Here is a 23,331-nt window from a genome sequence, read left to right on the forward strand (position 1 = left end):
CGTAGCTGTACGTCGGCCCTTTAAGCAGAGATAGCAGGCACGCGTTGCACTGCTGGGGTGCCAATGTGTGTGGCCGGCGGTCGCGATGACTGGCGGTCGGGCGCAATTGCGGGCACGAGAGTCAGAACAGGGACGTGTGTGTGTGTGTGTAAACACACAAATCCCTGTTCTGTGAGGAGAGGAGAGACAGATCGTGTGTTACTAATAGCTAGGAACAACGATCTGTCATCTCCCCTAGTCAGTCCCAAACCCTCCGAAAATTGATATGTGTATGGCCAGCATAAGGCTCCATTCACACCTATGCAGTTTGCTTTTGCACATGTGATTTGCGTTTTTTATGCTTATTTCCCTTAACGTCTTTCAGGACAGCACCTTGAGAGCGTGGCTCCACCCACTTGACAGGAAACACACCTCCACCAAACTTTAAAAGGAGGCTCCTTCCCACTTATCAGGTTTTGTGTTTCCTCCGGAGGGAACACATGTGGGAGTTTGGAGCACTCAAGGTGCTGTCCTGAGAACAGGCTCCCTACTCCACTATTTTTTCCTACCTCAGAGAGACGGTTCCTCCCATTTTCCAAAGGCTTATGGGTGCCGGGTGGATGTGCTCCTTCTCCCTCGTCAGTGCTCGAGGAGAGCCAGGACTGCTCCAAGAATCGCTGCTCCCGGGCGGGGGCTTCAGGCATGGCAGGCACTTTTGTTTTGGCCTGCACATGTTTTTTTCCTGACGCCGCCGCCATCATGGGAAGGGAGGTCAGAGGACTGCATCTGCCGGATGTGAGGTAACCGGAAGTGGGGCGGCACCCGACGAGCAGGCGCTAGGTGACATTTCCGCCGGAAGCGCAGGGGGAGGAGGGAGGAATAGGTCTGGTGCCTACATATTTCCAGTCCGGCGCACAGGTGCTATTGGAGTCCGGAACCGGTGTTTTTCGCCACAAGTATCACGCTGCTGCCTCAGCATGGACTCAGGAACCCCAGCAAGTGGGCCAGGCACCAGCAAGGCCCAGGTAAGAAGCAGACTGTAGTTTCTGCTCAGCTTTACTGTGGGGTCTCTCTCTAGCTCTCTTCTCCCTAAATGTTTAGTGGGGCTTGAGGGTATTTTTTCCCCCTGGTGGGCACATGAGTCTGGTGTTTTTCTCACTGTGCACCTGTGGTGAGCATCTTGAGTATTCAGGCTGACTCTAAAGGATGGTTTGTCTTTTTTTCTCTTTTTTCCCTTATGGCAGGCCAAGAGCTCTGACCCTGGGATTAAAAAGAAATGTCCTTCATGCAAAACTAAGTTAAATGAAGGCTGGAAAAAGACTTTGTCAAACATGCATTGACTCCTTGTTGAGGGAAGAAACCACTTCCGTATGCAGTGATCTAATCGCATCTGCCAAAAAGGAATTGGATGCTACCATTCAATCCTTCAGATCCTCACTCACAAATCCATCCGTAAGTCAGTCCACTACCTCGCAGTCCTCTCAAGGCTCACTGTTAGTCCCGGCAGTGGAGGCAGAAATGGGTCCTCTGAACCGGGAAGGGCTTTCCCCCTCTCATTCTAATGAATCAGATGAGGATGGTGATGAGCTGGAAAATATGTCTTCCAAATATAAATTGTCTTTGGATCAAGTGGACAGCCTTTTGAAGGCTATTTATGCTACTCTAGGCCTGGAGGAATAGCATAAGGAAATGTCTTTACACGACAAAATGTATGCAGGGCTTAGCGAGTCCAAATCTCGTACCTTTCCAGTCCACGCAGTGATTTCCGAAACGATCAAAAAAGAATGGGCTGATCCTGATAGGAAACCATTCTTCTCTAGGGCTCATAAGAGAAGGTTCCCTTTTGATGAAGACTCAGCAGCTCTCTGGAACAAGGTTCCAAAACTTGATGCAGCCTTTACTCAGGTGTCAAGATCTACTGATCTGGCATTCAAGGACATGGGGATCTTAAAGGACCCCATGGATAAAAAGATGGATCAACAACTCAAGAGGACTTGGCAATCCATTATGGGCAACTTTAAGCCAGCAATGGCAACTACTTGCGTCTCCAGAAACTTGGGAGTATTGGGTAAATCAGCTCAAAGCCCATATAATAGCGGATTCCCCTAAGCAAGAAATCCTTGATTCCTTTTCTACTCTCTCAGCAGCCATAGCCTATCGGGATGACAGCTAAAGCTGCAGCCCTTACTAATTCTGTTAGACGGGCGTTATGGCTAAAGACCTGGCAGGGGGACGCAGCATCTAAAAATAAATTATGCAGAGTCCCTTTCCTAGGGGATTTATTGTTTGGCCCTGATTTGGATTCAGTTCTGGACAGGACTGCAGATAAAAAGAAATCTTTTCCTGTCAAGAAGAAGAAACAACCAAACGTTTTTTTCGTCCTCAAAGGGCTCAGGAACAAAACAAGCCTCAAGAGAAAAAGAAAAGTTGGCCAGGGCAGAGGGGAAAAGGCAAAGGGAATGTCCTTTTCCATCCTCCTGCATCATCCAGCAAGACGCAATAACAGCCAGTTACAGGTGGGGGGAAGACTTCAGGGCTTTCTCCCCTACTGGGCAAGCATAACAGAAAACCAGTACATTCTGAATATGCTAGCCCAGGGTTACAGTATAGCGTTTTCAGATCTCCCCCTAGAAAGGTACTTGGTGACAAATCTTCCAAGAGATGTAACAAAATCCCCAGCAATGAAGAACCTGTTAAAGGATCTGATAGATCAAGGGGTTGTGACTCGTGTACCACAGGGGGAGCTTTATCAGGGATTTTATTCCCATATATTCCTGATAAAAAAGCCATCCGGAGATTTTCGATTAATCCTAAACCTGAAACCGCTGAACAGATCAGTCCTATACAAAAGATTTCGTATGGACTCCATCTTCATGGTCAAAAACCTATTGACAAAGGAATGCTTTATGGCATCAATAGACCTTCGAGATGCCTATCTGCATATCCCCATAGCCCCGCAGTCTCAAAAATTCCTAAGGATGGCGATAAATTTGGGAAAAGAGGTTCTGCACCTACAATTCAAGGCCCTCCCCTTTGGCCTTTCTTCTGCCCCACAAATATTTACAAAAATAATGGCAGAAGCGCTTGCACCTCTCCGCCTGCAGGGGATTGCGGTAATTCCGTACTTGGACGACCTACTCTTCTTTGCCCCTTCCAGGGAAAAATTGTTGGACGACCTTGGAAAAGCCCAAGGTCATCTAGAAGCCTTGGGTTGGATTATAAATATGCAAAAGTCACATTTCAATGGGGCCCAGGAAGTATTATTCCTGGGGTATCAGATCTGTTTAAGGGAACAGAGTTTTTCTCCCAGAAGAGAAAAAAGTAAAAGTCCAAAATGTGGTAGCGTCTTTACAGACAAATCAGGAATTATCAGTCAGACAAGTCATGTCATCCCTAGGAACCCTAACTTCAACCATGCCAGCCATTCAATGGGCAAGGTTACATTTCAGACCTCTCCAGACTTTTCTCCTGAGAATATGGAATCACAGGACAGAATCTCTGGAAGCAAAGGTAAAAATCCCCTCCAAAGTCAAAAGATCGCTTTGGTGGTGGAGAAGACAGGAAAATCTGTCAAAGGGCCTGCTCTGATCGTTTCCAATAGAAAAGGTGGTAACGACAGATGCCAGCGCGTGGGGTTGGGGAGCTCACTCAGGTCAGAACTTCACGCAAGGAGTGTGGTCTCAGACAGAAGCAAAGAGGTCCTCAAATTGGAGGGAGCTAAGGGCGGTCGCCTTAGCATTAGATGCCTTCTCTCCAATCCTTCAAGGTTCCCATGTCCAGGTCCTCTCAGACAACGCCACTACCATAGCCTACCTAAACAAGCAAGGGGGCACAAGAAGCAAAACACTGCAGTTGCTAGCTTCAAAGATCCTGATTTGGGCAGAAAATCATGTACGGTCCTTATCAGAAGGCACCTTAAATGTAGTGGCAGATTATCTAAGCAGAAGGCGGATTCAGGAGGCAGAATGGAGCTTGAATCCGGAAATTTTTGCAATGATCACCAGGGCCTGGGGTCAACCACAAATGGACCTATTTGCGTCAGAAGAAAATACGCAACTCCCAGTATTCTTCTCGATTCACAGAAACGACAGTGCCCAGGGGACAGATGCGTTAATTCAGCCCTGGAACTTCCATCTGGGTTACGCCTTTCCTCCTTTCCAACTGATCCCGTTGGTATTAAGGAAGATACAGAGGGGAAAAAGTGGCAGTAATTCTAATTGCTCCATTTTGGCCAAAAAGGGCATGGTTTACCACCATTCTACAGATGGCAGTCAAACCATCTTGGCCGCTGCCTCACCGGCAAGACTTGCTCCTACAAGGTCCGATACAGCATCCGGAAGTGGCCAGTCTAAGCCTCACAGCCTGGTATCTGAGGAGCAGTTGTTAAGTAACAAAGGTCTGTCACAACCTTTGGTAACTACCTTACTTTCCAGTAGGAAAATAGTGACCAGAAAAATCTATGCTAAATATTGGAAAGTCTACAACTCTTTCTGTCACTCGACAAAAAGAAAGGTAAAAAATTTAGTGTCAATTTTAGAATTTCTTCAAAATGGGGCAGACAAAGGCTTGTCAGTCAGCACGCTTAAGGTGCATATAGCTGCTTTGGGAGTATTTCTAGAAAGACCAATCTCTTCTGAGCCCTTGGTTATAAGATTTTTCAAGGCGCTTACCAGATCCAGACCAGCTCCGGCTAAGCACTTTCCCAATTGGGGCCTATCAGTGGTCCTGAAAGCCCTCACAAAGGAACCTTTTGAACCACTACAAGAAATCTCTCTAAGGAATCTTACTCTTAAAACCTTATTTTTGGTGGCAATAACGTCAGCAAGGAGAATTGGCGAGCTGCAAGCACTATCTGTTAAAAAACCCTTTTTAACCATCTACACAGATAGGATTATACTTAAAACCGATCCGGGATTTTTACCAAAGGTGGCGTCAGCCCACAATAGGTCGCAGGAGATCATCCTGCCAACCTTTTGCTCTAACCCCTCGGGGGAAAAAGAAAGCAAATTCCACAATTTAGATGTAAGAAGGATTTTATTACAGTATCTGGAAGTAACTAAAAACTTTCGGTCCTCGGACTCTCTGTTTATACTTTTTTCTGGAAAAAAGAAGGGCCAACAAGCTTCTAAGGGGTCAATAGCTAGATGGCTTAAATCTGCTATTCTAGCAGCCTACTCCCAATCGGGGCTATCTCCCCATTGGGAATTAAAGCACATTCTACCAGGGCTCAAGCCACTACATGGGCAGAAATAGCTGGTGCCACCCCAAATCAAATTTGTAAGGCGGCTACGTGGTCCAGTTACCTTACGTTTGTCCGTCATTACAGACTGGATCTTCTGTCAGCAAGTGAACAAGCTTTTGTCAGAAAGGTCTTGCAGGCTGTGGTCCCTCCCTAAGTGGGTAAGTCTCTATTATCCTCTCAAGGTGCTGTCCTGAAAGACCTTAAGGGAAAAATCAAGTTAGACTTACCGGTAACTTATTTTCCAGGAGTCTTTCAGGACAGCAGCAACCCACCCTTATTGTATTAAATTACTATGCTGTGACTAACCATATTCTGATTATGTGTTCCAGCTTGGGCCGGAGGTTCTCTACTACTACTGATGATAAGTGGGAAGGAGCCTCCTTTTAAAGTTTGGAGGTGTGTTTCCTGTCAAGTGGGTGGAGCCATGCTCTCAAGGTGCTGTCCTGAAAGACTCCTGGAAAACAAGTTACCGGTAAGTCTAACTTGATTTTTTGGCCAATTTGTTGTTGGGCAGATTAAAAAATGCAAATTGCTGCAAAAACGCACTACATGATTTTCTGCAGCTTTTCCAATTTGAAGTGTATTGAAGCAAAAAAAGCACCGTTTTGCATTGAAAAAGTCCCCAACCGTTTTCAAATATGCAGCGGGTGAAAAAAAGCATAGATGTGAACGTGTCCCATAGGAAACCATGTTAAATTAACTGTAGTGTGTTTCTGCAAAAAGCACCAAAAAACACATAGGTGTGAACCAGGTCTAAAACGTTTAGTAGTAGCAGCATGTTGCTTTTTTTGTATCACCTGTTATAATGGGGGTTTAAAAAAACTGAAATTGGCCCTTTATAGAAAAAAAAAGAACAGATAATCGCTATTAAAAGGGGTTCATTTATACTGTGAAACAGTGAAAGTAATATTATACATTACTTATATATGTATAATAATACACCCAGAAGTAGGATATATGGGCATTATAACTAGGAGTCAGAAATGAAGGTATATGAAGGGAGATGTAAGTCTTTTATATTAAAGTAGTACTAAAAGCTGACTTTTTTTTTTTTTTCCATGGATATAATCATTTTAACCGCTTGCCGACCAGCCTCCGCAGTTGTACTGCGGCAACATGGCTCTGCTGCGCGAATCGCCGTCATGTTACGTCGCTTCTTTGTGTGGCCACTAGGGGCGCATGCTTTCCGCCTCCGGAGCTGATGCGAGTGACATGGTGAGAACCGGGATCTGTGTGTGTAAACACAGATCCTGGTTCTTTAAGGCTAGAAGAGACTGATCGTGTGTTCATACAAAGTATGAACAGCGATTTTCTCATCTCCCCTAGCAAGTCCCATCCCCCCTTCAGTTAGAACACACACTAGGGAACATAATTAACCCCTTGATCGCCTCCTAGTGTTAACCCCTTCACTGCCAGTTACATTTTTACAGTAATCAGTGCATTTTTATAGCACTGATCGCTGTATAAATGCCAATGGTCCCAAAAATCGTCCGATGTGTCCGCCATAATGTCGCAGTCACGATAAAAATCGTAGATCGCCGCCATTACTAGTAAAAAAAAAAAAAAAAGTAATAATAAAAATGCTATAAATCTACCCCCTATTTTGTAGACGCTATAACTTTTGCGCAATTCAATATATGCTTATTGCAATTTTTATTACCAAAAATATGTAGAATACATATTGGCCTAAACTGAGAAAAAATTAGCTTTTTTAAAAAAAAAAAAAAAATGGGGATATTTATTATAGCAAAAAGTACAAAATATTGTTTTTTTTTTTTTCAAATTTGTCGCTCTTTTTTTGTTTATAGCGCAAAAAATAAAAACCGCAGAGATGATCAAATACCACCCAAAGAAATCTCTATTTGTGGGGAAAAAAAGAACATCAATTTTGTTTGGGTACAGCGTCGCACGTCTGCGCAATTGTCAGTTAAAGCAATGCAGTGCTGAATCGCAAAAAGTGGCCTGGTCATTCAGCAGCCAAATCTTCCAGGGATGAAGTGGTTAAATCTAATGCATAATACTGGTAAAAGTTTACTTTAAATGTAATTGTGATGCCTTCTATTACCTCCAGTCTATTAGCCTTCACCTGCTCTGTGTAATGGTTTTGCACAGAGCAGCCCCACTTCTCCTTTTCTGGGGTCCCCCACCAATGCTTCTGGCTCTTCCTGCCTTCAGAATGCCCCAATAGCAAGCTGCAAAATATAGTATAGAGAGCCCCTATAGCAAGGTTAAAAAAAAAACTTCTACGCCTTTTAGAGCCACTCATTTCCTGCCCAGGACTACTTGTCCCATGAGGCATTGTTCCTCACACATTCACAAGTTCTGAGGCACTTACTGACACGTATGGATGGTGTACTGAGCTGTATGTGTGCTGCACTGTGTATACTGACATGTATGGATGGTGTACTGAGCTGTATGTGTGCTGCACTTTATTTCCTGATATGTAAACAAATAATGCATTCTGTATGCAGGCCAACTAATCGGCTGGCCAATTAATCGATTAGTTGTTGATTAATCAAATTGTTTTTCGGCCCTATCCGCCCCGCCAGAAAAAGACAGATGAGGATATGGTTGCTCTCCGTCTGGCGGATCAGATGGCAGTTGGATGTAAACGGACAGGTGGTCCATTTCTGGGTTGCCAACCGTCAGTAAATTCACAGTTTGTAATGAACATTCACAGACACATGTAAAAATCATGGATTTTACAAACAATCCATGAATGTACTGTTGGCTGGCGGCCCATAGAGGAGAGTGGTCCATGTCTGCTCTGCCTGAGTGGACTGGACACGGACCTGTCATTCTCCTGCTCAGCAGGGATCAGCAGAGATCCCCTGCTGAGCAAGCTGATTGCAGCCACAGCCCGTCCCGTGTGAAAGGGGCCTAAAAACCCACTTTTTGAACCTCAGTAAGGGACACAGGATTTAGGTAATCTGAGATATTTAGGATTTGGAAACTGGCAAACAACAAAGCAGTTGTCCAGTCAACCAACTCCCAGCATGTTTCAGTTTTTGCAGAAAAGCGGTACTGAGGAGTGGGTCTTGTGTCCCCTAATGAACTTAATGAATAATCTGCTATGTTTGAAAGCAGTCTGGCTAAGGGATGGGAAACACTGAACAAAATGCTAATAGGCCCACAGCTAACAAAATCAAACTGGTGGCAGAAAAAGATCTGTTCAATGCTGGCATCAGATGAGGCCTGAACATTCACCAAGCAAAACTTGTGGAAAGAAGACCAGTTTGCAGTGTAGCAAATCTGGGAAACATGCTTTATGCCTAAAGACTCACTGATCTAGTGTGCACCTCACAGGAAAAGCTGGAACTTTGTCCTTTAGACCCCTTTCACACATAGGGACTGTTCGTCCGTTTTTCATTCGTCCATTGACGTATGAAAAAACAGACATCAATGCATTCCTATGAAAAAAACGGACGACAAAGGATGATCATCTTTTTTTCATCAGCTTCTGTCAACATCCATTTTTGGAAAGCCCTATTTTTCATCCGTCAAAAAAACGGATCGGAGGAAAAACAGATGTAAACTGACAAATGGTCAGTTGTTCATCCATTTTTGCATTGGTAGTGGATGTAAAAAAAAAAGGATGAACTGATAAAAAAAATGGATGAACTGATGAAATGAACGGGTATGTGTGAATGGACCCTAAGGCTTGAACCATAATCTCTCAAGTCTCCTAGAAATGGTGCAACAAGAAGCCGCTTCCCAGGGACCGTCAGGAGTGACAAATGGAGATTTGGTGTTTCTAACAGAAGCAGTGGCTGATTGAAACTTATAAAACACAAACCATATCCAGGCAGTGAAGATGGAAAAAATAGCATTTTTAAAACAGCTTACCTGTAAAATCCTTTTCTTTGAGGTACATCAGGGGACACAGAGCCATAGTAGTTACTATGTGGGTTATCACCTTCAGGTGATGGACACTGGCACGCCCTAAGACGAAAAGTCCACTCCTTATATAACCCCTCCCATTACTGGGAGTGCCTCAGTTTTTGTAGAAAGCAATACATGTGTATACCAAAGAAGGGAGGGACCTCTGTGTCCCGTGATGTACTTCAAAGAAAAGGATTTTACAGGTAAGTTGTTTTAAAAATCCTATTTTCTTATCGTACATCACAGGACACGGAGCCATAGTAGTTACTATGTGGGATGTCCCATAGAAATGCCAACTGAAGGGAGGGAGACGCAACAAAAGTAGGGCACCAAGAGACTAAAGGACTTATACTTCAGCCTGCGGTACACTGCGCGCAAAGGCGATATCCTCATGACCTTTTACATCTACTTGATAGAATCTGGTAAATGTATGGATTGAAGACCAAGTTGCGGCCTTGCAGATCTGAGCCATGGAGGCTTGGTGATGCACTGCCCAGGAAGTACTAACAGCCCTGTTGGAGTGTGCTTTAATATGAAAAGGTGGAATTTTCCTTTTTAAACCATAAGCTTGAAGTAGATTTCGATGCTGCCTGTCCTATTTTAGGACCTTCTGACAACATCTGTTTTACGAATTTGAGCGGTTACCTTCAAAGAGACCTTGACTGCTCTCACCACATCAGGAGAATGTAGACCTTTCTTCCGCAGAACGAGGTTCTGGAAAAAATGAAGGCAGAATAATATCCTGGTTTAAATGAAAACCTGACACTACCTTCGGTAGGAAATTGGGATGAGGCCGTAATACAACCTTATCCTTATGAATAATGAAATATGACTCTTTACAAGAAAGAGCGGCCAACTCTGATACTCTTCTTGCAGAAGATATGGCAACCAAAAAAAATTATTTCCTTGTCAAGAGGACCAAGGGAATATCTCGTATTGTGGTTCAAAAAGGCTGTTTCCGTAACCCCGACAGGACTAAATTTAAGTCCCAAGGGTTCAGGGGTGGCTTAACTGGAGGATTAATCCGCGTTACCCCCTGAATAAAGCTACGAACCAGAGAGTGAAGTGGTCGTTGAAAAAACACTGATAAAGCCAACACCTGGCCTTTGATAGTACTCAAACCCAACTTCATTTCTAATCCCATCTGTAGAAATTCAAGGATCCTACCTATGACATATTTCCTGGGGTGCCAACCCCTGGATTCACACCAGGAGACATATGCCTTCCAGATTCTATAGTATATGACTCTGGAGGCCGGCATCCTAGCATTAACCAAAGAATTAATACTGACGCTGAAAGCACACGGTCTTTCAGAATGTGGGTCTCAATAGCCAAACCTTTAAATTTAGCGTTTGTAAAGTAGGATAGAATACCGGACCTTGCGAGAGAGGGTCTGGCCGTGGCGGTAGGGTCCATGGTTCCCCTACCACCATTTTTATGATCTCTGCAAACCAAGATCTCCTGGGCCACAAGAATCGCCTCCTTCCCTTCCTGCTTGATCCTGCGAAGAAGACGCGGAAGTAGCAGAACAGGAGGGAATGCATAGATCAGTGAAAACTGATCCCACGGAAAAACCAAGGTATCTGTTCCGCATGCCATCGGATCCCTTGTCCTTGACACAAAGTTGTCTATATTTTGTTGAACCTGGACGCAAACAGATCCACGTCCAGAATTCCCCATCTTTGAAATATTGACAGAAAGATGTCGGGGTGAAGAGACCACTCTCCCGGGAACAACCGTTGGGCACTCAAGTAGTCAGCCTGCCAATTCTCTATTCCTGGAATGAAGATTGCCGATAGACAAGGAATGTTGTCTTCTGCCCAAGATAGGATATGATTCACCTCTCTCTGGGCCGCACGACTTCTCGTGCCCCCTTGGTGATTGATATAGGCCACTGTTGTGGCATTGTCGGATTGGATCGTGACAGGACAATTCCGTAATCTGAGCGTTCAGGGCCTGCCCGAATCTCTAGAATATTGATGGGCAGGGTCATTTCTGATTTGGACCATTTCCCTTGGACAGATGCTTCTTCCAGGACTGCTCCCTAGCTCAGAAGGCTGGCATCTGTTGTTACCACCTTCCAGGTAACTGGTAGAGAGGATTTTCCTTTTTGAAGATTCTTGGATATCAACCACCAACTGAGGCTTTGACGCACTTTGGGGGATAAACGCATTTGGAAGTCCAGAGCTTGGACCTTCTTGTTCCAAGTTGACAGGATACAGTTTTGCAGCAGTCTTAAATGAAACTGCGCATAAGGAACTGCCTTGAATGACCCACCATCTTTCCCAACAATTTCATGCAAAGTCGAGTAGAAGGATTCTTCTTTGCTTTGACCAGCTGAATCAGTTCCCTTATGGAACTGATCCTTGCCTGGGGCAAGAACACCCTCTTCTAAGCTGTATCTATGATCAGACCCAAGTACTGCAATCTCCTTGATGGTTTTAAGGAGGACTTCTCTAGGTTGAGAATCCAACCTAGGTATTCCAGGTAGCTGACTGCAGTGACCAAACTTTTCGGTTTAAGCGGGCTACTGACTGATCTATCAAGAGTAGATTGTCTAAGTAAGCCAGAATTGTTATGCCTTGACCCCTTAATCTGGCTAAAGGAGCCAGGACTTTTGTAAACACTTGGGGTGCAGTAGCTAGACCGAAAGGCAGAGCTACGAACTGAAAATGAAGATTTTCTATCTCGAAGCGTAGATATTTCTGGTGAGTGGGAAAAATAGGTACATGGAGATAAGCATCCTTGATGTCGATTGACACCAGAAGTTCTCCACCTTGTAGGATGGAGACTACTGATCGGATTGACTCCATGCGAAAAGAGCAGATATTTAAAAAACGGTTTCGATCTTTGAGATCTAAAATGGGTCTGACATCCCCGTTTGGTTTTGGTACCATGAAAAGGTTTGAATGAAACCCCAATCCTCGCTCTTCCAAGGGGACCACCGATATCACTCTTTGAGACAAGCGATGATCCAAAGCTAGAAAGAGAGACTTCTTTTTTTCTGGATCTCTAGGAACGTTTGATCTGAGAAAACGAGGAGACGGGAACTCTCGGAACTTAGATTGTTCCTGCCGGACCCTTGGCAACTACAGAAGTCTTCCCCCCACTCGAGCGAGCGGGGGCGCCCCTTCATAAGGTGGTTTTAGTATTTTGTTTTGTGGGCTTCCTCCCCCAGGTCCTCTTTTGACCCTGAGGTTTACCTGTTGAACCTGTCGGTAGAGGCCGTCGTGACTGCCTGGAGGCTGATGCTCCTGACACTGGAGAAGAAGCTTGTTTAAAAGAAAAGCGCTTAAACTACTTAACTGGTAAAAGGGAACTTTTTCCATTAGAAATTCTTTGGATGTACTTATCCAGATCGTCCCCAAATAATCGTTCACCATTAAATGGAAAACTGGGCAAGAGCTTTTTGCATGGCGCTTCGGCTGACCAATTTTTCAACCATAAGATTCTACGCACATGTACCAGCCCTAGCATAAGCCGTGAGGCCTGGAGAATAGAATCTTTCATAGCGTCTACTGTAAAACATAACGCCTCTGATATCCCGGCCAAATCTTGGGCCTGCTAATCAGGAATAACCTTGAGTACCTCTTTAAACTGGTCCTTTAAGAACTGAGATACCCCAATCGCTGCCAGCGCAGGCTGAACCACTGAACCTGCGAGCGCAATATAGTTTTTAAAAAGGAATTCCAACTTTTTATCTGTTGGATCCTTTAGCATTTGAGCATTGTCTACTGGACAAGTCAGGTTTTTGTTCACAGAGGATATAGCAGCGTCAATTGCTGAAATCCCCCACTTGTTATTAAACTCTTCCTCCATAGGATAAAGTATTGAAAACTTTTTTGGAGGAAAAAAACTGTTTATCTGGGTGCTCTCACTCAGAATACATAAGCTTTTTTAACAATGAATGGTTAGGAAAAACATGAATAGTTTGGGGAGGTTTTAGCAAACCCAAACCAGAAATGGGCTCGTCGACTGGGCTACCGGCAGTAAAAGTGTGGAGCGGACCAATTCAGTAAGAGATTGTACCAACAACCTTTCCTGTGAACGCGATCCATCTGTATTAGACTCTTCAGAAGTGTAGTCACCAGCCTCTTCCTGGTCCCCTGAGAGATCGTCATCTCTCGCCCCCTGTTCCTCAGTTTGAGGGTCCTGAGTAATGGATAGGGGCCTGTTACGCTTAGTTCCACTCTGGGATGCGATTAAAGCATCAATTTTTTGCTCCAAGCCAAAAATGGTTGAGGAAAAAACCTTCAGTAATATAAACAGGGGCTGCAGTGTTAGGAGCAGCTGCAACACCTGACATCCCTGATGGCTCACTTTGACCAGCCATATCACTCTCAGGGGAGGATGCCATCTTTTTAACATGGTTTTAGGCTTACTTGTGACTGTAGAAGTCTTTCTAGAGCCCTTTTTTGAGGTGTTTTTTTATCTCCCCTTCCGACCATAGCCCGATGCACAAAGCAGAGGTACTACCAGAAGGAACGCATCCACTGCTTGATCAATAGTCCAGCCCTGCCGCTGCTATTAATGCTCATCCTTACTGGAGGACTGCTGCTGGCTGGAGGAAAGAAACTGCTTGTTCCGGACACAATGTGAGCTCTCTGGGGAAGCGTGAGAAGGTATGTGCTCAATACAGCCCCCAGTGGTGACACATAGGCATGACAACATTCACTAATTAAAGGAGACATTCATAAGAAAATTCAAAAATTTCTTACAAAATGCTCCACTTACCTTTCCCGCTGCAGGGTTTTCTGTGGTAAAACCAACAGAAGCAACCTTCACCTTTCACGGTGGATTCTGTTACAAACCTTCAGGAGCTGGGGATCCCACAATCTTGGACCTGTAATAGCACCACCGCCAGTAAAAACTTTATGGCCTTAATACCAAAAGTACTGGATCCTGGGGTCCAGCTCTCTAAAAGAGAAGTGTTTAGAGACAAAAACTAATTTCTTCGGATACGAGGCCTGGGTACCATTCAATTCGGCCAAAAAGACACTTTGAATGGATCCGGCTGCATGGCTAGCCCCAGCAAGGATTGCTCCAGCGGAGCCTAGCACAGCACATCTTTACTCGTGACCAACACCTTAGACACTGGCGAAAAAAACTGAGGTACACCCAGTAATGGGAGGGGTTATATAGAAAGTGGACTTTTTGTTTTAGGGCGTGCCAGTGTCCATCACCTTAAGGTGGCCTATAACCCACATAGTAACTACTATGTCCCATGATGTACGATAGGAAATGATGTTGTGCTGACAGTGACATTGAGGCTCATTATTCCCCGCAAATGAGGCATCAGAGTGATGGAATCTTTTCTGAAGGACAGATGTATTCACTGCCTGTGCACCAACAGTTACCAAGTTCTCACAGGTATCCTTGGCTTGAAGTTGGATAACTCTGAACGTTGGTACAGAAGAGGCTATGAAAAACGTTCCCATTATTATGTCAGGCACACATGACCACACTGCCAAGTATAATGTCTCTAATTATTCAGGTAGCAATCAATGCATTTTTTATATTTTGCTGCAGAACACAAGCAGCAAGATCTTATCAAAATGCTAAATTTGAATATGCATTCTTTTATTCCCTTGAACCATTATCTGACTTGGGAATAACATGTACTTTTACCCAATTTTTCAGGGAAGTTTATTATGCAAAAAAAATTTGAGCCAAAGGCAAAACTTAAAAAAAAAAAAAAAAAGCATACATACATGGGTCGAATTCCGAACAAAGTTTATTTTCGAACATCAGAAATTTTGTGTGTTTTGTGATATGATGGTGCCACCATTGATTTCGAAATTCAACCAACCAAACCTTCAATTTCACCTCATGTTGCTACAGAAAAGAATTTTATTGGCTGGGAATCCTATTTTATTTTCAGAAATTCTCTTTTATTGCACTCATATGCATTTCTTTTTCGATTACATTTTCTCGCACTATTCTCTCAACATTGATTAGAAAATCGTTTGTTTTTAAAAAAAATTCCAAAACATCCCTGATCACTCAAATTTGATATCTGCATGAAAATCGGCTGTTGCTGCAGCCCACTAATGGTGTGAAATTCAAACGAAAATTCTTAGATAAGATTTTCAAAAGTCGACTCGTGTATGGCCAGCCTAAGGTAGGGTTATAACCCTGGTGTTTTTTTTTGGTCATCTGTGTCCCATAGCCAAAACAGGGAGTTAAAGGGAATTCCTTGTTGTCAACAGACCTAGTGTCCCCATTGGAAGATTTCCCCTTTATTCCTGTTCTGGTGACACCCCAAAATTTGGGATAGAACAAATAGAGAGGATAGATCTCCAGGGGGGGGGGGGGGCAGATAGCAGTAAAAATCTCAGTTTTAATCCCTCTCCACTACTATCTAAACAAAAAAAAAAGTTTTGCTTTTAGTTATACTTTAAATAGTATCATAAAGGTGATCCTGATGTAGCTGGCCTTATTTATCACAGACCTTTTGGCTGGGTTCCCACATATGCAAATTGGATGCAGGATTTCTCTGTATTCAGTTTGCATGACAGGATTGTGACCGGCTCTCAATGAAGCTGGTTCACACAGCTCTGGGATGGCTGCGGTCTGCATTGAAGAAGGGTCCTGTACATTTTCTGGTCTGATTCAGGTGCAAATTCAGGCAAAAATTCAGACCCGAGTCGCACCTGAATCAGTGAAAAGGGACGCATGGGACCCCATGCTGTGAACCGCGGCATATGCGAACAGAGCCTTAAAGCAGCATGGATTGAGCCAGTTTTTCCTCAAAGGATAAGTGTATTTGCAGTATGAATCTGTGTAACGGCCCTTACTTCTGCAGCATCTGGGTACATTTCAACGATAGGTTATTACTAAAGATAATCTCAGCTCTACACAGCATGTAGTCTCCTGTCTGTGTTCACAGTATTTGCTGACACCATTAGATCATACTCTTCATACATGATATCTGCTCTGCACTGGGCCATGCTGCTCGGCAATACTGGATGCATCTTCAAACAGGGTGTTTTTTTCCAGAGGATGCAGCGACTGAAGCTTTACTTCCTGTTCAGTATGAAAGATAGCTTTGTTTAATCAATTTAACAAAGTCCCATTTCCATTTTTATTAATGTGTTACGATTCCCTTTGGACAAAGTGCATGTAGATCTTTGCCCTATTTTCTTATGTGCTATCCCAGGTTAGTCGTGAAGAGAGAAGGCAAGGATCCCTGTCCAACCTCTCAGCTAGCCCTAGACAGCACATAGGATAACGAAGAAGTCTGTGTTGATAAGTATTGGGCTATTGTCACTAAGCAAATAGAGCTTGCTTATGACCTCTTCTGCGATCACTCAGCATGCATTGACTGGATTCAAGCTATTTTTGCCTTACTACACTGAGCAAAATAAATGCAACACTTTTGAGTTTGCCCCTATTTATGATGAGCTGAATGCAAAGATCTACCTGCGATGGTTTCTGACAGTTTGTGCAGAAATTCTTTGGTTATGCAAACCATTTGTTGCAGCAGCTGTCAGGGTGGCTGGTCTCAGACAATCTTGGAGGTGAAGATGCTGGATTTGGAGGTCCTGGGCTGGTGTGGTTACACGTGGTCTGCGGTTGTGAAGCCAGTTGGATGTACTGCCAAATTCTCTGAAACACCTTTAGAGATGGCTTATGGTAAAGAAATGAACATTCAATTCAAGGGCAACAGCTCTTGTGGACATTCCTGCAGTCAGCATGCCAATTGCATGCTCCTTCAAAACGTGCGACATCTGTGGCATTGTGCTGTGTGATAAAACTGCAGATTTTACTGTAGAGTGGCCTTTTATTGTGGCGAATCAGCATCATATGCCACAACCGTGAGGTGAATGGATTATCTTGGCAAAGGAGAAGTGCTCACTAACACAGATTTGTGAACAATATTTGAAAGAAATAGGCCTTTTATGTACATAGAAAAAGTCGTAGATCTTTACGTTACATAGTGAGGTTGAAAAAAGACACAAGTCCAATCTATGTGTGTGACTATATGTCAGTATTACATTGTATATCCCTGTATGTTGCAGTCGTTCAAGTGCTTATCTAATAGTCTCTTGAAACTATCGATGCCCCCCGCTGAGACTACCACCTGTGGAATTCCACATCCTTGCCACTCTTACAGTAAAGAACCCTCTATGTAGTTTAAGGTTAAACCTCTTTTCTTCTAATTTTAATGAGTGGCCACGAGTTTTGTTATACTCCCTTCTGCAAAAAAGTTTTATCCCTATTGTGGGGTCACCAGTATGGTATTTGTATATTGAAATCATATCCCCTTTCAAGCGTCTCTTCTCCAGAGAGAATAAGTTCAGTGCTCGCAACCTTTCCTCATAACTAATATCCTCCAGACCCTTTATTAGCTTTGTTGCCCTTCTTTGTACTCGCTCCATTTCCAGTAATCCTTCCTGAGGACTGGTGCCCAGAACTGGACAGCATACTCTAGGTGCGGCCGGACCAGAGTCTTGTACAGCGTGAGAATTATTGCTTTATCCCTGGAATTAATCCCTTTTTTAATGCATGTCAATGTTCTGTTTGCTTTGTTAGCAGCAGCTTGGCATTGCATGCCATTGCTGAGCCTATCATCTAGTAGGACCCCCAGGTCCTTTTCCATCCTAGATTCCCCCAGAGGCTCTCCCCCCAGTGTATAGATTACAATCATATTTTTGCCACCCGAATGCATTATTTTACATTTTTCTACACTGAACCTCATTTGCCATGTAGTTGCCCACCCCATTCATTTGTTCAGATCTTTTTGCAAGGTTTCCACATCCTGTGGAGAAGTTATTTCCCTGCTTAGCTTAGTATCGTCCGCAAATACAGAGATTGAACTGTTTACCCCATCCTCCAGGTCGTTTATGAACAAATTAAACAGGATTGGTCCCAGCACAGAACCCTGGGGGACCCCACTACCCACCCCTGACCATTCAGCTCATTATAAACAGGTGTTGCGTTTATAATTTTGCTCACTGTATATACTTGTAGGGAGAGAGAAGCAGTTCTGGCAGACCTTTAAAGCCTAACTCCTTCTTTCCTTTCATTTTAAAACAGTGGCTAGCACTTCCACCTAGCAGCACAATAGGGTTGTTGGTTCGAATCCCCACAGCAATACCTGCCTGGAGTTTGCATGTTCTCCTTGTGCCTGTGTGGGTTTCCTCCCACACTTAAAACACATGCTGGTAGGCAACTGGCCCCATGTCTAAATTGGCCCTAGTATGTATATGTATGAATGTGAGTTGCAAACCTTAGATTGTAAGCTCGAGGGCAGGGATTGATGTGAATGTATAATAAATATGATCTTAATTCATGTATCCAATAGGTTTTAAGGCGAGATACTCCACATAAGCAAGAATCGCCCCTCCAATGTGGGACAAATGTATCTATTATTAGAAATTGGGTACCTGTAAGGTCTTTGTTATGATACTTCAAATAGTGGCGGAGCACACTACGGTTAATACAGCCCTTCCGGATGCTGGCCAAATGCTCATGGACCCTCGGCGAGAAGGTCCTAATGGTGCGTCCCACATATTGTTTATCACATGGACAAGTGAGAAGATATACTATACAGTGGTGACGGAAAGTATTCAGACCCCCTTACATTTTTTACTCTGTTATATTGCAGCCATTTGCTAAAAATCATTTAAGTTAATTTTTTTCCTCATTAATGTACACACAGCACCCCATATTGACAGAAAAACACAGAATTGTTGACATTTTTGCAGATTTATTAAAAAAGAAAAACTGAAATATCACATGGTCCTAAGTATTCAGACCCTTTACTGTGACACTCGTATATTTAACTCAGGTGCTGTCCATTTCTTCTGATCATCCTTGAGGTGGTTCTACACCTTCATTTGAGTCCAGCTGTGTTTGATTATACTGATTGGACTTGACTAGGAAAGCCACACACCTGTCTATATAAGACCTTACAGCTCACAGTCCATGTCAGAGCAAATGAGAATCATGAGGTCAAAGGAACTGCCTGAAGAGCTCAGAGGCAGAATTGTGGCAAGGCACAGATCTGGCCAAGGTTACAAAAAATTCTGCTGCACTCAAGGTTCCTAAGAGCACAGTGGCCTCCATAATCCTTAAATGGAAGACGTTTGGGATGACCAGAACCCTTCCTAGAGCTGGCCGTCTGGCCAAACTGAGCTAATCGGGGAGAAGAGCCTTTGTGAGAGGTAAAGAAGAACCCAAAGATCACTGTGGCTGAGCTCCAGAGATGCAGTCGGGCGATGGGAGAAAGTTGTAGAAAGTCAACCATAACTGCAGCCCTCCACCAATCGGGGCTTTATAGCAGAGTGCCCCGACGGAAGCCTCTCCTCAGTGGAAGACACATGAAAGCCCACATGGAGTTTGCTAAAAAAAAAAAAAAACACCTGAAGGATTACAAGATGGTGAGAAACAAGATTCTCTGGTCTGATGAGACCAAGATAGAACTTTTTGGCCTTAATTCTAAGCAGTATGTGTGGAGAAAACCAGGCACTGGTCATCACCTGTCCAATACAGTCCCAACAGTGAAGCATGGTGGTGGCAGCATCATGCTGTGGGGGTGTTTTTCAGCTGCAGGGACAGGACGACTGGTTGCAATCGGGGGAAAGATAAATGCGGCCAAGTACAGGGATATCCTGGACGAAAACCTTCTCCAGAGTGCTCAAGACCTCAGACTGGGTCGAAGGTTTACCTTCCAACAAGACAATGACCGTAAGCACTCCGTGACTGTCCTTGAATGGCCCAGCCAGAACCCTGACTTAAACCCAATTGAGCATCTCTGGAGAGACCTAAAAATGGCTGTCCACCAACGTTTACCATCCAACCTGACAGAACTGGAGAGGATCTGGAAGGAGGAATGGCAGAGCATCCTCAAATCCAGGTGTGAAAAACTTGTTGCATCTTTCCCAAAAAGACTTTTGGCTGTATTAGATCAAAAGGATGCTTCTACTAAATACTGAGCAAAGAGTCTGAATAGTTAGGACCATGTGATATTTCAGTTTTTCTTTTTTAATAAATCTGCAAAAATGTCAACAATTCTTTGTTTTTCTGTCAATATGGGGTGCTGTGTGTACATTAATGAGGAAAAAAATGAGCTTAACCTCCCTGGCGGTATGATTCTTTCTGATTTTAGGTGCTGAAAGCGGTACAATTATTTTGCATGGAAATTTGGCGTTTTATATTGTAGGCCTGTAATTAACAATAACACACTTAAATCTGTCCAAACAAGAGTCTAGTAGATATCCCGGGTATGATAAAGTTTGAAACACAAAAACATAAATTATAATATAATAAAAAAAAAATAATAATTAAAAAAAATAAAAATAAATAGTAATAAAATAAATTTCCACACGATTCACTATCGCTCAATTCTGCAAGTGTTCTAATTTACTATCGCTGTTTTCTAGCTGGTCTAAAGCCATTTTTGACGTAAAGGGACACTTTTTGGTTGCTATGGACAATCTCCAGTTTCCAGGCAGAAAGAACAGTATATGCAATATAAAACTGCATGCAGGGCATGGGCCAGAGCACTGGGGACAAATGGGATGTGAAATGATTTCATACAGTACTGTAATCTGTAAGATTACAGTACTGTATGTGTTATGCTTTTTACATTTTTTTGAATTTGCCACCAGGCTCCGCCCCCGTGCGTCGCGACGCTCGCAGGGAACGGAGCCTGGCACAGAGAGGCTTCGGAACAGGACACAGCCCGCGGACACTGCGGGGGACATCGCAGGATCCCGGGGACAAGGTAAGTAAGGAGGCACCAGGATCCTGCGATGCAATCCCGAGTGTGGCTTGGGGTTACCGCTAATGGTCCTGAATTTTAACCCCGAGCCACACTCGGGAATACCGCCAGGGAGGCTACAGGATTTTAGCAAATGGCTGCAATATAACAAAAGAGTGAAACATTTAAGGGGGTCTTAATACTTTCCGTCCCCACTGTATATCTGGTGGCACAGGTTGTGAAATTTTTCATCTTATAACTCCGTAAAGTAGAAGTCGATGAAAAAGTGTCAGTTTTTCGTTTCCCACACACATTGTGGAGACATATGCTACACTTCCGACAGGAGTAATATCCCTTACATTGTGGGAAATAGGTTATTGTCTTAGGTGGATCTATTGTTGGGAGCAATCTCTCCCTGTATCGATCTAGCACCTCATATTATTGTGTACTGGTGCGTCCATTTGGACTTTATTTTAATTGCGTTTGTTTTTGGTTGAGTCAGTGACCCCATACAGGGCATCACTACTTTTCATTTGCGTGGTCGATCTTCCCATACACAGTGAGACCTGAATGGGCCTCTAGGTGGCAATCTGGAGCGCATCCTATTGGTTGATGCCATTATGCCATTGCGATATTTGTTTGGCTAGGGTGAAATCATGTGACATACTATTGAATTGCTATGTGCTCTCTAGTGGAGTCATGGGCATGACCCATCTAGATTCACTCACATCCGCCACACATTTGAAACGAGGCTTGAATTGGCCATGTTTTGTCTCCGGAGCGCACGACATTGTGTGGCGCTATGACTATTGAGGTGCAGTTGACCTATCGGCGAGTCACAGGTTGTATCACGTGATTAGTGGCGAGTCACGCGTTTGGTCACATGACCGGTCTCAACCTATGGTGAGACGTGTGCATAGTCATGTGACCCGTACAGACTGTATGGGGGAGCAGTATGGGGGATGCACCTTCATAACAACCTAGTTGTCGCGCATTATTCACGATGCTTCCGTCTTCTCAACCCCCCACTTTGAAGTCTGATTGGGTGTTTATGATGTACCACATGATACTAGCACAGCCCGAGAACTGTTAAATTTGGCACGAATGTAGCACAAATCACTTCCGGTTTCAAGAGTAATGGGCGCAACCATGTATCCCGTCCCCCTGTGTGTGGAACCGTATCCCATTGTAATTAACAGAGGTCCGGCTTACCACTGCCGGGTTCAATTTTAAAGGTGGAGTTACATTCCTTAATGTTATATTCTCCATTGTTATAAATATGAGCAATGTGGGGGAGCAAGATTATGCCCCAGTTGGAAGTTCGTTGGGACAAAACGCGTCTTGCATTACTTGCTTCCCACATTGCTTTTTAACCTTTTACCTTGTGCTCACAAAGAAAATTAAATTTTTTTTATACACATCCATCATTGATGTTTTGTACTTTAAAAAATAAATCTCCTCATTTTGACCTGCACCATATGGAGCCTTCCCATTTTTTTCTCATTCCGGTTTGACCAAACTCATTCCTTTACTTACCACCGGTCTTCAGAGGACCTTTCCATTGGATGATAGTCACATTCGTGCCTGGAGAAATAGCCGAGGCCTGGGTGTTATGCTGAATCCATATTACCAACAAGTGGACCTGCCCCGTTTGGAGTGACCATCTTCCAGGCGTTTGCTGCACCAAAGTCGGTCTACCTTCAGATTCCGAGGCGTTCGGCCTATAAGAGCCCGACTGACTCACTGCCACTGGCAAGCAAGTCCAACTTGTCTGGTAAAAGTACCCACTCATATCTTCATAACAGAGGATCTTCCAGTTTCACAGCCACATTCACTGTTATAACACTATTACCCTTGACAGAGGATTCATCAGTTCACTTATTTGAAGGACACACTCTTTAAGAAATTCATTTGATGCATTTTTGAATTTCATTTTTTCAGAGTTGCTCTTTGTATATGTGAATGTTTGGAATCATATCTTGATGTCTGTATCACATGTGTATATATGTTATATATACACACACCAATATTTTTAGTTGGTCACTGTTTTATGTTTAGCGCTACACTTTGTTTTTCACACTCCTCTGTAAATTGAAAAAGGTAACCTGTAAAAGCTTTTAAAGCGTGGGCTATGGATAGTAAAAGTTACCTTGTTTGTCAACGTTACACGACTGTGCACAATTTTAAAGCGTGACATGTTTGATATCTAGTTACTTGGCGTAACATCTTATATTTTACAACCAATTGGGCTTTTGTATTGTGGTTTTTTTGCATTAAAAGTGTGAATTTGTTCCGGAAAAAAAAAATTGCATATGAAAAAGCACTGAAAAAATACTGTACCCCCACCCCCCACCCACACACACATTTTCTAGGGCCTCTGCCTTTATAATAAATATATATAATTTTTTTTAATTCACTATTAAAAAAAAAAAAAAGGAAGGCGGTAGGCTTTAATGTGGTTGGTCTCTGTATTGCAATATATTTTGTCTGAAAGTGTTCTCCCTTCAGATATTTAACTATC

The sequence above is a fragment of the Aquarana catesbeiana genome, linkage group LG12 (genome assembly GCF_042186555.1).
Source record: "Aquarana catesbeiana isolate 2022-GZ linkage group LG12, ASM4218655v1, whole genome shotgun sequence".
NCBI lineage: Eukaryota > Metazoa > Chordata > Amphibia > Anura > Ranidae > Aquarana > Aquarana catesbeiana.